The sequence below is a fragment of the Neolamprologus brichardi genome, chromosome 1 (assembly GCF_056152115.1).
Source record: "Neolamprologus brichardi isolate AB-2024 chromosome 1, ASM5615211v1, whole genome shotgun sequence".
Lineage (NCBI taxonomy): Eukaryota > Metazoa > Chordata > Actinopteri > Cichliformes > Cichlidae > Neolamprologus > Neolamprologus brichardi.
Window position 1 is genome coordinate 30,432,101 of NC_142104.1, and position 12,665 is coordinate 30,444,765.

Sequence of the window (12,665 nt, forward strand, 5' to 3'; positions counted from 1 at the left end):
ACAGAAGTTAAGCTCTCTTTGCAACATGGCAAATTGAACCTCCCCCACCCTCATTCAGATCTGGCGTTTGGAACTATTTTGGTTTTCATGTGACTATGACCCTGAAGGTAAGGCTGTCATGGACTAAAGTAAAACAGTATGTTGGATGTGCCAGCAATGCTCAATTACATGGGTGGGAACTAGTGTGTTAGCGCAGTTAGCTCGTTAACGTGTTGGCCATCCAGCCCCATGCACGGGGCAATCTGCGGTAGCTCGTTTAACGGAGATTTGCCGTGTTGTGGCGTTAACCTCATTTCAGATTAACGCTGACAGCACTAGTGGGAACACAACGAATATTTACGCCTACATCATCCTAGTGCAAAGACAAGTGGAAGCAGACAAAAACAACAAGCACGCATGCTACAAACTTTACCCGAGTCATTTAGACAGCCGTTAGCACATGATTCTCCTTATGGGGACCTGATATGTTTAATATGCTGCTGAGAATATAGCCCAGAAGAAGCGTATAGTATAGCTTTTATTTTGGAAAGAGCCATTTCTCTGTAATAAACTCTCTTTTCCAAAGATGAGTGATTCCTCAATCAGATACAGGGCTCGCAAAATCGCTAGCCCGACGTCCGGGGGCTACCGATTTTTCCAGTCGAGCTGCCCTGCCCTGCCCGTCGGCCTATCGTAGGAAGGAAAAATATGTCAATGCTTTTGCATTCTTTCGGAAATGTAGCTGGGTAATTATGTCATTGGCATCGGTGAGCCACTGTCAATATGTGACATATTGAAATCGCGTTTGGATTTGCGCTTGTTTTTTGCTTTCACTTTGCAATCTCGCGAACTGTGTATAGAGAGCGACAGCACTGATTGGTGAGTGATGATAATTTGCGCACCAATTCCTCTGACATCATCTTATCAATCGTTAGCTTACTATGCAAACATGACAAGTGAAATCTCCCGCAGCAAGCTTAAACATGTGAGAGGTTGACAGACATTTGTTTAGAACTCAAGATGTCGAAGAAGCAAGCTCCTTTAAGCAATTACTTTGGTGTTCCTCCACCTCCAAAGAAGTGTTAGATGGAGTCCGAACCACAAAAGAAGCGCGTATTCTCGGAAAAGTGGTTGCAGGAGGTGAGCTGGCTTCAAACAAATAATGAACGCACAGAGTGCTGTCAGCGTTAATCTTGTTAAAATGACATTAACGCGATAACGCAGCACATCTCCGTTAACAAGTTACCGTGGATCGCCCTGTGCTTGGGGCTGGACGGTGTCAGCACGTTAACAAGCTAACTGCGCTAACGCACTAGTTCCCACCAATTGAGCATTGCGTGGCACATCCGACAAACTGTTTTACTTTTGTCCATGACGCGCTTACCATCAGGGTCATGCTTCACATGAAAACCAAGATAGTTTCAAAGGCCAGATCTGAATGAGGGTGGGGGAGGTTCAATTTCGGGTAGCGTTGAGGCAGTTGCCATGTTGCCGCGAGCTTAACTTCTGTCTCGCTAGCTTGCGCTGCGCTCAGTGGATCTGCACTCGACAGTGCAGCCTAGACGGAGCAGTCGAACGCAGATCCACTGAGCGCTCAACACAGACAGCATCGTCAGAAGAAAAGTTGATAAAATAAATTAAAAAAATTGTATTGTACGATACATATGCATACCGAACCGAAAGCACTGTATCGAACGGTTCAATATCGATACGAGTATTGTTGCACCCCTAATATATATATATATATATATATATATATGTCTCCTCACCCTCAGACCATTTTTCCTCCAAATCTTTCCTTAAGAAATTTACCCTCTCGTCTTCATCACATATTTAGGACAGATTCTTGTCTGTCGTAATGTAATGTGGCAGTCCCCAGGTCTCAGTTGTGGGTCCCAATTTATTCTCCATGTATATGCTTCTGCTGGGGCAGAAAATGCAGCACTAATTTTCACAGTTTTGAGGATGATATGCACCTATTTGTACCAGTAACAAGTAGTAACATGCATACAATCTCAAATCACACAGCCGTCTTAAAAGCTTAACATTCTTTCTTTGAACCCCTTGAAAGAATTTAGTAATTTAAAAAGAAACCTGCAAATCTGTGCTCCATATTAGGAATTTTGCTTGAAACTGGAGTGTAATTTTGTAATCTCTGACCTTTGTTTTCCTCAGAAATGACTGATTTTTTACATTCATGCTTTCTCCAGTTAAGAAATACTGCAATAAATTATTTTTTTTTAATTCAAGCATACCTTGAAAGACTTCTATACATCATGTCTTCATACTTAGATTACTATAATTTCCCTCTACTTGGCTCTCAGCCGAAGTCTATCCCCTGCCTCCAGCTTGTTCAAAACTCAGCTGCTAAATGTTTAACAAAATCAGAGAGACTAGATCACATCACTTCCATCCTTGCCAAGCGTTATGAACTGAGCCCCTGCATTCATTCCTCAGGTCATACACACCTAAGTGATCCAACAGGCCTCTCATCATGATGGGACTCACACCTTTTTTAAACACTTTTTTCCTCTAATGAAACAGCTATTATTAATATCTCACTACAAAAGATGTGAAAGAGAGTGGAAGATGAATTCGTGACTGTGTGTGTGTTTTGAGTATGAATTTTACTGAGTAAAATTGCATGTGAAATATTACTATACAAGGTAAAATGATATTTAAAAGCATTATATGGAAATGCTAAGAGCCTTACTGCATTTTGTCCCATTTTCTGATTTACTTTATATGACTTAAGAGTGAAATCAATACAGGAAAAGCACAAAGTGAAATAAAAGTCACCAGAATGCAGAAAATGTGACTGATGCTAAAACTAAAACATGGATTATACTGTAGGGACAGATATTATTTGTGTTTGAGCCCAAAGTGATGGTAGAGGGGGAGGACGTCAGCTTTGACTATACACACCCTCTGTATTGCCCTGTGTTTGATATGCCCAAAATTGACAAAAGCAAAAAAAAAAGAAAACAAAGGGGAGGGGAGTATTTAAATGAATCATACAAACCTTATTTACCACAATTTTAGTGCAAATTCTACCAATATTTGACAGAATAAGTGCATAATTGGTGTGGGTGGATTGCTCAAAGCCCTGAGTGCAGTGCCAAAATTTTGGCTTAGTCCTGTAGCTCTTCATCCTGTATGTTTTGAGCTTCGTCCTGCATATTTCTGGTCCTCAATACTGAAATTTTAATGTAACAGAACAAAGCTTGACATCAACCATCAGAGAGACGGGGAGAATAGCAAGAGAGAATAGGCCATACAAGCCACGGCTGTATTATAGGCAACAAAATTATTTTTTACAGTGAGCAGAGTGGTTTGCAGTGCTTCAGAGATCACTCCATAATAAAATCTGCAGAGGGCACAAAAGTCTCAGTGTGTTTTTACTCAGCAGAGCACATTCACAACACTGTGCATCGTGACAAATTAACTTTATTTTTCTCTGTTATTAGGTATGTTACATGTGGAATAACTTTGAGAATGAATACTACTGTTAGGATGCCTGGACCCAGAGTTTTGAGTTTATTATGTTATTCATCATTTCTAGTCTTTGGTTTCTTTGTTAGAGTCATGTCTTATGGTTTGTCTCTGTGTAATCCTTAGTTGCTGTCTCCCCTGTCTGCTATATCCCCGTGTCCAGTCAGTGTCTGTGTCTGCCCTGGTCCCACGTCTCTGTTCCCTCTGTTGCAGTGCCTGCCTGTGAGTCTGTGTCTTTAAGTTCAGTCTGTGTTATGTTTCCTGTATTACTTTGGAGGTGCATGTCCTATGTTATTGTATCTGGTTTTGCTTCCCCTGCTTCGTTAGGCCTGATTTGCCCCAGCTGTGTTTCCCTCCTATTGCCCATTCCCTGATTGCTCCCTCTGTGTATTTAAGCCCTGTGTTTCCGTTTGTCAGTGTCGTGATCTACCCTTATCTAGCTGTGTGTTCTGTCTGCGTATTTTGTATTCCTAGTTTTGTTACCCTTTTGAGTTCAGCATTAAAGCTGTGTTTTGAGTTACTTTCTGTCTCCAGAGTCTGCACTTTGGGTCCTTCTCCTGCCTGCACACAGCCGTCACATAACAACTGCTACTATTACCATGACTACTAATGATAATAATGTCTGGCAGATGTCTCTCTTTGTATTGAAAAATAGCAGATATTTCAGGTCAGACGTTACCCAAGGCATATACATATTTTTCAGATGTCACTGAAAAGTTTTTTTTTTTTATGGATTGGTCAGAAATCGTTTAATCGTTTTGTAATTTTTTTTTCACTGACTTCAATAAATTGAAGTAGAACTTGAACAGTAACATGTCGATAGGCCTGATTCTGAAAGTCGATGATGTTTTGTGTCCTTTTATCTACTTCACAGGTGGTTTATAGATTTATAAACAGCACAGTACTTCATTTAAGATTTGTCAAGAGAACAGCTGCACCTACCTCCAAGACCCCAAGTCATCTCCATTAATTTCAAGGAGTTCACACTCAGAGCATATCAATTCTTCTTCAGCTGCCACTTCTTGATCTTAGTTGCCAAGTGTGAAGTCTGCACTTATACTGTGTTATTTCTGTTACTCATACTCTGTTTTGGACCCGACTTGACTTACTTGAGCTGCTGTTGGTAGATAGCATTAGTCATTGCTAATGGAATGAAGCTGCATCTGTGTTCTTATTTAGTAAGCTAATTGTTAGCGGATCACTTTCCGCTCCCATGAGAGTTTTTGATTGCTGCATCATGCCCTGCCTAGTAACTCAGGCCACAAGTTTCAACAGCTTTTATATTTTTATCCTCATATTTTTTTCATGGACATTACAGTTTTGGATGCTTCAAAACAAAAGAACCAAACAACAAAAAAAAAAAACAACAAAAACATGGGCATGATTGCAGAAGCACTGGAATGTATTAGGTCAAAAAATCCTAAGCGTCTGAGAGAGGCACAGCTGTTTAAAAAAAAAAAAGAAGAAGGAGACTTCATCATCCCACTCCAGAAGATCAGATAATTTTAACAATAAAGGTGGGATTTTGCAGGGGGTGGGGTGAGATATCTGACAATCAGTGTGAAGCAGATGGAATAAACACCTGTTCTGAAGGTAGTCACACTGCACCCACCAGTCAATCTCTTTGCTATCCTAGCATCATCTGATGCTTAACCTGCAACCCTTGACTTCACTTTCGCTGTTCAGCTTCGCACAGAGGCTGTCATCACTCTTCTGACAGAATAAGTGGCAAGACAGTGTCAAAGGTCAAACGTGGTGGTGGAATAAAAGAGGAGTAGTAGGAGCATGATGGAAAATGAGATGGGTTTGGCAGTTACTTAGACCAACTGGGTAGCAGAGCCTCATCAGTTAGCTGCTGCTTAGCCATGAATGAATGAATGGGAAAACACACACACACACACACACACACACACACACACACACACACACACACACACACACACACACAAATAAAAAATAAAACTGTCAGTGTTCACTTTCTGGTCAGATTAGAGCTGAAAATCTGTTACTGGAGTTGCTACTATGTGGCTACCAGCTTGACACTCCTTCATTAGATGAGTGCTGGGGGAGTTTTCTTGGGTGTATATTAGTCCAACTTCATGAACTAAAAATAGCTAGTGGAATGGATCAGGTCAGTGGTCTCTGCTTTGCCACTCAACAAAGATTCATGCTTTAATTTTCCCACAAATTGAAATTTTAATATTTCCATTACCTTACAGCTTTGATCTGAATGTTAAAGATGTTTTGCAGTAAAGCATCAATCTTCATTTATTAACTGTTTTAGGCTACACGCATATCTCTGGTTTAACACAGCTCATGCTTACTCTTCATCTTACCTGTCATCACGGACACTGTGCTCTGTAGCTGTCTTTCTCTCATCCATGTGCTGAAACAGATTTTATGATAATTTTGGGAGGCTTGACTTACATATCAACTAATTGTTTGTGCTCTGGTGCTAGATTATTATTATAATTATTTGTTTGTTTTACATACCAAATCTCCAATCAAGTTATGAACTCAATCATATTTTCTCATTTAAAAAGATGTATTATTTTTTCTTGGCACAGCAAATGCAAATTCAAGGTAGTTGAACTTTACCTATCACTCGCAGCAACCAACCATGTAAAACAGTAACATTGGAAAAATTTACTGTGACAGTCAAAATGAGTTAAGCTCTCTACTGGTTCACCTGCTTTTCATTTTTCACTTGCCAGGTAAAGTAAATTCAACCAAAAAGTCAGAGACCCATACGAATATGTACAGAACTGGAGCTAATCACAGGTTACAGCTTCTGAGTGGAAATTTGCCTCCAACCTGGCAGATGTGGCAACGTGAATAGTCAGTGAAAAACTCATTTTTCCCTCTTTGGGTAGGAAAGTTTCTCTGGAATGCAGTTTTCTGCGCATCTGTGGCAAATGCAGTATTCAGTAATGTTACAATATCTGCAGCTCCAAAGACAATTATATCAGGATTTAAATGAAAATATTAACATCAAAACTAAAACCTTTGTCTATATCATCTTTTCCCATTCATTAAAGCAGTGAAAGTCATGATATGATTTCATGATAAAGGTATATGTACTATAAATGCATATAATATGATAAGAACAAAATGGATTAAAAGCATAATTAAATCCACCACTGTGTTCTTTAGATCTTAGAATCTTCCTTTTGGTGACCTCCATCCATCTTATCTTTTTCAGGGTCGGTGCTGGAGCCTATCCCAGCTGTCCTAGGGTGAGAGGCAGAGTACTCCCTGGACAGGTCGCCAGTCTGTCGCAGGGCTAACACATTGACAGGAGACAACCACTCGCACTCACATTCACCCCTGCATTCACACCTATGGGCAATTTAGTGTTTCCAGTTAACCTAACCCCACTAACTGCAAGTCTTTGGACTGTGGGAGGAAGCTGGAGTACCTACATAGAACCCACGCAAACACGGGGAGAACATGCAAACTCCACACAGAAAGACCCCATCAGACCCCCTGATGGAGGAATTGAACTCACGACCTTCTTGCTGTGAGGCAACAGTGCTAACCATCTGGTGACACAGCAACTTTAAGGACATTAGCAGGAAGACATTTTTTCTGCGGGCTCATTGTGTCTTATTAGGCAAGTTTGAACTCAACTGGCCTATCCTGTATGTTGAAATTGAAACTAATAGTATATCTACACAAAAATGGGATGCTAGGGGTCCCAATCAAGCTTCAATATAGTACGTGAATCTAGGAGGGGGCCTAAGGGTACATCTTTCACCATCTTACAATGCTGTGATTGCAGCCATTCCCCAACGCTCTGTGAATAGTATGTGATGAGTTAGTTGGCCTCACAGGAGCAATTGAAAAAAAAACTACTTTGGTAATAGTCTTTTTCTAAACACGTATAATGTAACAATAATTATGAAAGAGTCAAAGACTATGAAACAGAAAACAACTGTTATTCACAGTTTTCCTGTTTCTAAATCTGGAACTATGTAACAATTACTGATTAAGAATCAAATGATTTTTTTTTACACAGTAAAAGCAAAATCAAAGCTATATTTGAATTCCAGCATCATGACACTCAAAACAAGATGAAGGGGAAACACTGGACAAAGTGATACATCCCCACATTCTTGACTGCTACAGGCTCATCTTCAAAGTGCAGACACACACATTTATGTGTCTAATTCATATTCAGAGTATGACACTCGCATACTTCAGCCATATCTTGTCGTATACCACACTCTTTCTAGTAGTCACCTAATTTGTCATTTTGCCTTTCAAATAATGGTTTGCGGGAATAGAGAGACAGGCAAATCATTTGATTAAAGTGGGACATTACAGTGAGTGTGGAAATCAAGCTGACAGAGAAATGTCCCAGATGTTGTGTTTTGGACAATGAATATGCAGAGGGGGGTGAGACTCTTGGCAGTTGCCACAGGTTTATTCCCTGCATTCGGATGGCCTCATTCCTGTCAGCCACACAATGTCCGTCTGGAGAGCTAAAAATAGTGACAGAGGCAAAGAACACCGGAGAACTGTGCTCTCTTAAGACTGCTCTGACCTGAGCATATTCAACTATGTTGCGCTGTCATACATCACAACTTTTTTTCAGTTGAGTTCGTTGTACAGAAAACTGTACAAATGACCAGATTAGGCACTGAAAAGTACAATGCGTCTTCTTCCATAATCACTTGTTTTTTGTTTTTTTTTCCTGTCAGGCGCTCAGCTGCCCTAGATAGAAAAACATCAGAAATTCCCTCGAGCTCAACTAGCTTCTGCTTAAGTCACAAACGGTCCAAAGATCAGTCCTCTTCTGATCATTAAAACGACTGCAGCATTTGAGTTTTGATGGCTCCACGCTTTTGTGCTGAAGAGATGACCGTCGGGCTGTCGACCATCTGCAGTCACGACTGCCTGGAGCTCCCATTCTTTGGGTTTTCATAGTTGGCTCTCCTCCCCATTGTTGCCTCTACCATTTCTCCAGAACAGCCAGCTTTCAAGTGTGAATGCTGCAGACAGCTGTAAAATATTCGGCCTGTCCATGCATTGTCGCTACAGTGGTTTTCAGGAATTTGCACAGCTTTCTTAGGTTAACTTAAGATACACAATTGGTATTCTTAGCTGAGGCAGCAGCTTTCCCCCTGCTTTTCTCCCTCGCTGCAGATAGTATCTGTTTCATCCTTCACTACCCGCTTGAAGAACCTCTTCTACTCAATGTCACTTTTGCCTTTCATCCAGATAATAAACTGAATAGTTGGGAGGCTGTTAAGTTCATTCCCTATGCCACTACCTGTCCCAATCCACAGTGGTACAGTTGATCCTACTGAGCTGGCTCCTGAACCTTTTAACTTCCTACCACTCTTTACTTTTAAGTGAAAACTGTCAAACTTTCTGCTTAAACTTAAACACTGGGATGGTGTGGAGTAGCTAAGTCATTCCTTAAAAACTCTATGCACTCTATTGTAATGCATTAATTATGATGGCGTGAAATTACCATCCAACAGGCATATCAGGAGAAAAAAAGAGCTTTGAATGTGACTGTTTATCCCTTTTTACTGGATGCTGTGTCTTATGGACGAATAAAACTTGACTTTTAATAAGGTTGCTGCCATCTTGGTCTTTTGGCAGCATCACGCGCATCGCTTCATGTTGATTATTCTTGGATCTACAAACAATCTTGGCATGATTAATTTAATCATCTGGGACATGTTGTTATATGTTGTTGTTTCTGGGCAGAAGACAAATAAAATCTTAGGAGATGTAAGACAGCATCAATTATTAAAACGAAACCAACAAAGAAATGATTAAAAACTAGAGTTCTTTAAAACTGGCACTAAAATACAGGCATTATACAAAAGATGGATGGAAAGTGATGAAAATGTGAAGCCCGTCCATCTAATCACTGCGAACAGGAGGAAATGACTTCTCTGGTTGCCAAAAGAATTTTTTTGCATGGTAGTTATGGGTAAATGACTCACAGACACACTATTCATAACCTCAACAAATGGCCTGTATTTGTATAGCTTTACCCACCCATTCACACACTGGTGATGGCAAGCTACATTGTAGCCACAGCCACCCTGGGGCGCACTGGCAGAGACGAGCCTGCCGGATACTGGCGCTACCGGGCCCTCTGACCACCACCAGTAGGCGAAGGTGAAGTGTCTTGCCCAAGGACACAACGACCAAGACTGTCCAAGCCAGGGCTCGAACTGGCAATCTTCGGATTACAAGGCGAACTCCCAACTCTTGAGCCACAATCACCCATGCGTATCATTTGGTAGTTTTCAGTCTTTTATGTGCTCAGGACTTGTAATTAACATGTCTCTACCTTAGATGCAGTGTCCTTAGTTCCTCTGATGTATAGACCCCTCGCTCATGACATTTGATGCCATAGTTAAAATAACAACAAAGCATTTTTCTCCATAGCCAACCTCTCCCCTCTTTCTTAATAGCTTGCTTGCTTAATGCGTATCATGGCTAGATTAGTGCCTTTTTTAAGGCACTTGCACCAGCAGCTAACCAAAGTAGCTATCTGACGATAGTATTTGCTGATAGCTTCATAAACCAAAGGATTAGTGGTAAAAGTGCTAAAGTTGAACAATCATAATGAGAGTACAAAAGCCAGGGGGTGGCATCCTGACATCTTTACGTGCACATAATGAAACCGCACCTTTTATCATTCCATTTTTTTCTTGCATTATATTTGTATTTATTAATACCTACTAATAATTTATCAACAGTGGTCTGCATTAATGATCTAAAAACAGATAAAAGGGAACTGAATAACTGTAAGAATTTGTTGTTGGGAAAATGCCATTTATTCAGGTTAAATCAGGTCACTGTTTAGTATTAAATTCTGCGGCACTTATTAAATATGGGACATGTTATTTAAATTTATGTGGCATATTCATAATTTGTAGCTGGTGTAGTAACTACAGATAAACATGTTGTAGTCATGACATTGTTTTCAGTGGCCAAACTGAATGCGCACAACTAAAGCAGCTTCTTATGCTTCTGCCGTTCTGTAATAAACTATTCCTTGAGGTGCAGCGTGTACATATGTTTTTTAGAGTTGTGACTGCAATCACCTGCTACACACTTTTGTTAATGAGCTTCTTGAGTGACTTGCAGCAGCCAATTAATGTAGATAAGTTGGAACGCCTACGTTGTGAGGTTGAAGGATTTATATGCAGGAAAAACTTTTATTGCGGCCATCTGCTGTGTATTATCAAGTCTACTGTGTCATCTCATGTTGGGTTTTTTTGGCAATTATTCTTTGTTATTTTAGTTTTAGTTGACTCTGGACTTGCTGTATAACCAGCTACAGGTGCTTATGAGTATACCCTTGCCTAAAAACATTCATGTGTGTGTTTGTAAGTATTAAGCTTGTGTTGTGTGTGTTTTGCCGTCAAACAGCACAGATTTTACAGACCACCAATATTAGGTTAGGCTCTCTGCATACGCTTACAGAGCAGACCAGCCTGCATCTGTGATTAATGGTTGCCTCATCTGTTATACCTTGTTATGCTGGGACACTGCAGAGATAAAAATAAACATTAGAGAAGACAGAGATTGCATGTTTGAAGCTATACATCATGTGTATGCTCTTCATTAATATATATCCATGATTCCCGATCAATTGTTATCATTTTTTAACACAACGTTTAGCAATGAAATTGTAGATGTTGCTCCCCATACTGCTAAGCAAAAAGCACAAATCATAAAAGAAGTTTGGTCATTAAAAGACCAAAATCGTGTAGGATGAGCTCAGTAATGTCATTGCCTGAAGAAAGAAACTGCTTCAATGTCTCATGATACTTCAGCAGGATACTGCTGTACGTCTTGCCAGATGGCAGCAGGTTGAACAGGTTGTGGCTGTGCTGGGTAATCTTTTAGTATCCTCTGGGCTCTGCACAGACACCTCACCTCACTGATATCATTGATGCTCTTAGTTTCATTACATATACGTGCGTGTACGTGTGTGTGCGTGTACGTGTGTGTGTGTGTGTGTGTTACTACTAGATTCAGGAAAATCCAAGAGCCAGTATTAACTCAAATGATGTCAAAGTTGTCTGTAATTTGCTCAGGGCAGTGTGCCCTGTGTGTGTGTTCATGCTGGACACAACCAGTGATATTACAGCATTATAATTTTATCACAGGAAGTTAAAAAAAATGGGTGAAATTGAAGACAGATTGAATAGAAATACAGTGGGGCAAAAAAGTATTTAGTCAGCCACCGATTGTGCAAGTTCCCCCACTTAAAATGATGACAGAGGTCAGTAATTTGCACCAGAGGTACACTTCAACTGTGAGAGACAGAATGTGAAAAAAAAATCCATGAATTCACATGGTAGGATTTTTAAAGAATTTATTCGTAAATCAGGGTGGAAAATAAGTATTTGGTCACCTCAAACAAGGAAAATCCCTGGCTCTCACAGACCTGTAACGTCTTCTGTAAGAAGCTTTTCTGTCCCCCACTCGTTACCTGTATGAATGGCACCTGTTTGACCTCATCATCTGTATAAAAGACACCTGTCCACAGCCTCAACCAGTCAGACTCCAAACTCCGCCATGGCCAAGACCAAAGAGCTTTCGAAGGACACCAGGAAAAGAATTGTAGACCTGCACCAGACTGGGAAGAGTGAATCTACAATAGGCAAGCAGCTTGGTGTGAAAAAATCAACTGTGGGAGCAATCATCAGAAAATGGAAGACATACAAGACCACTGATAATCTCCCTCGATCTGGGGCTCCACGCAAGATCTCATCCCGTGGGGTCAAAATGATCATGAGAACGGTGAGCAAAGATCCCAGAACCACACGGGGGGACCTGGTGAATGACCTGCAGAGAGCTGGGACCAAAGTAACAAAGGTCACCATCAGTAACACACTACAACGGCAGGGAATCAAATCCCGCAGTGCCAGACGTGTTCCGCTGCTGAAGCCAGTGCATGTCCAGGCCCGTCTGAAGTTTGCCAGAGAGCACATGGATGATACAGCAGAGGATTGGGAGAATGTCATGTGGTCAGATGAAACCAAAGTAGAACTTTTTGGTATAAACTCAACTCGTCGTGTTTGGAGGAAGAAGAATACTGAGTTGCATCCCAAGAACACCATACCTACTGTGAAGCATGGGGGTGGAAACATCATGCTATGGGGCTGTTTTTCTGCCAAGGGGACAGGACGACTGATCCGTGTTAAGGACAG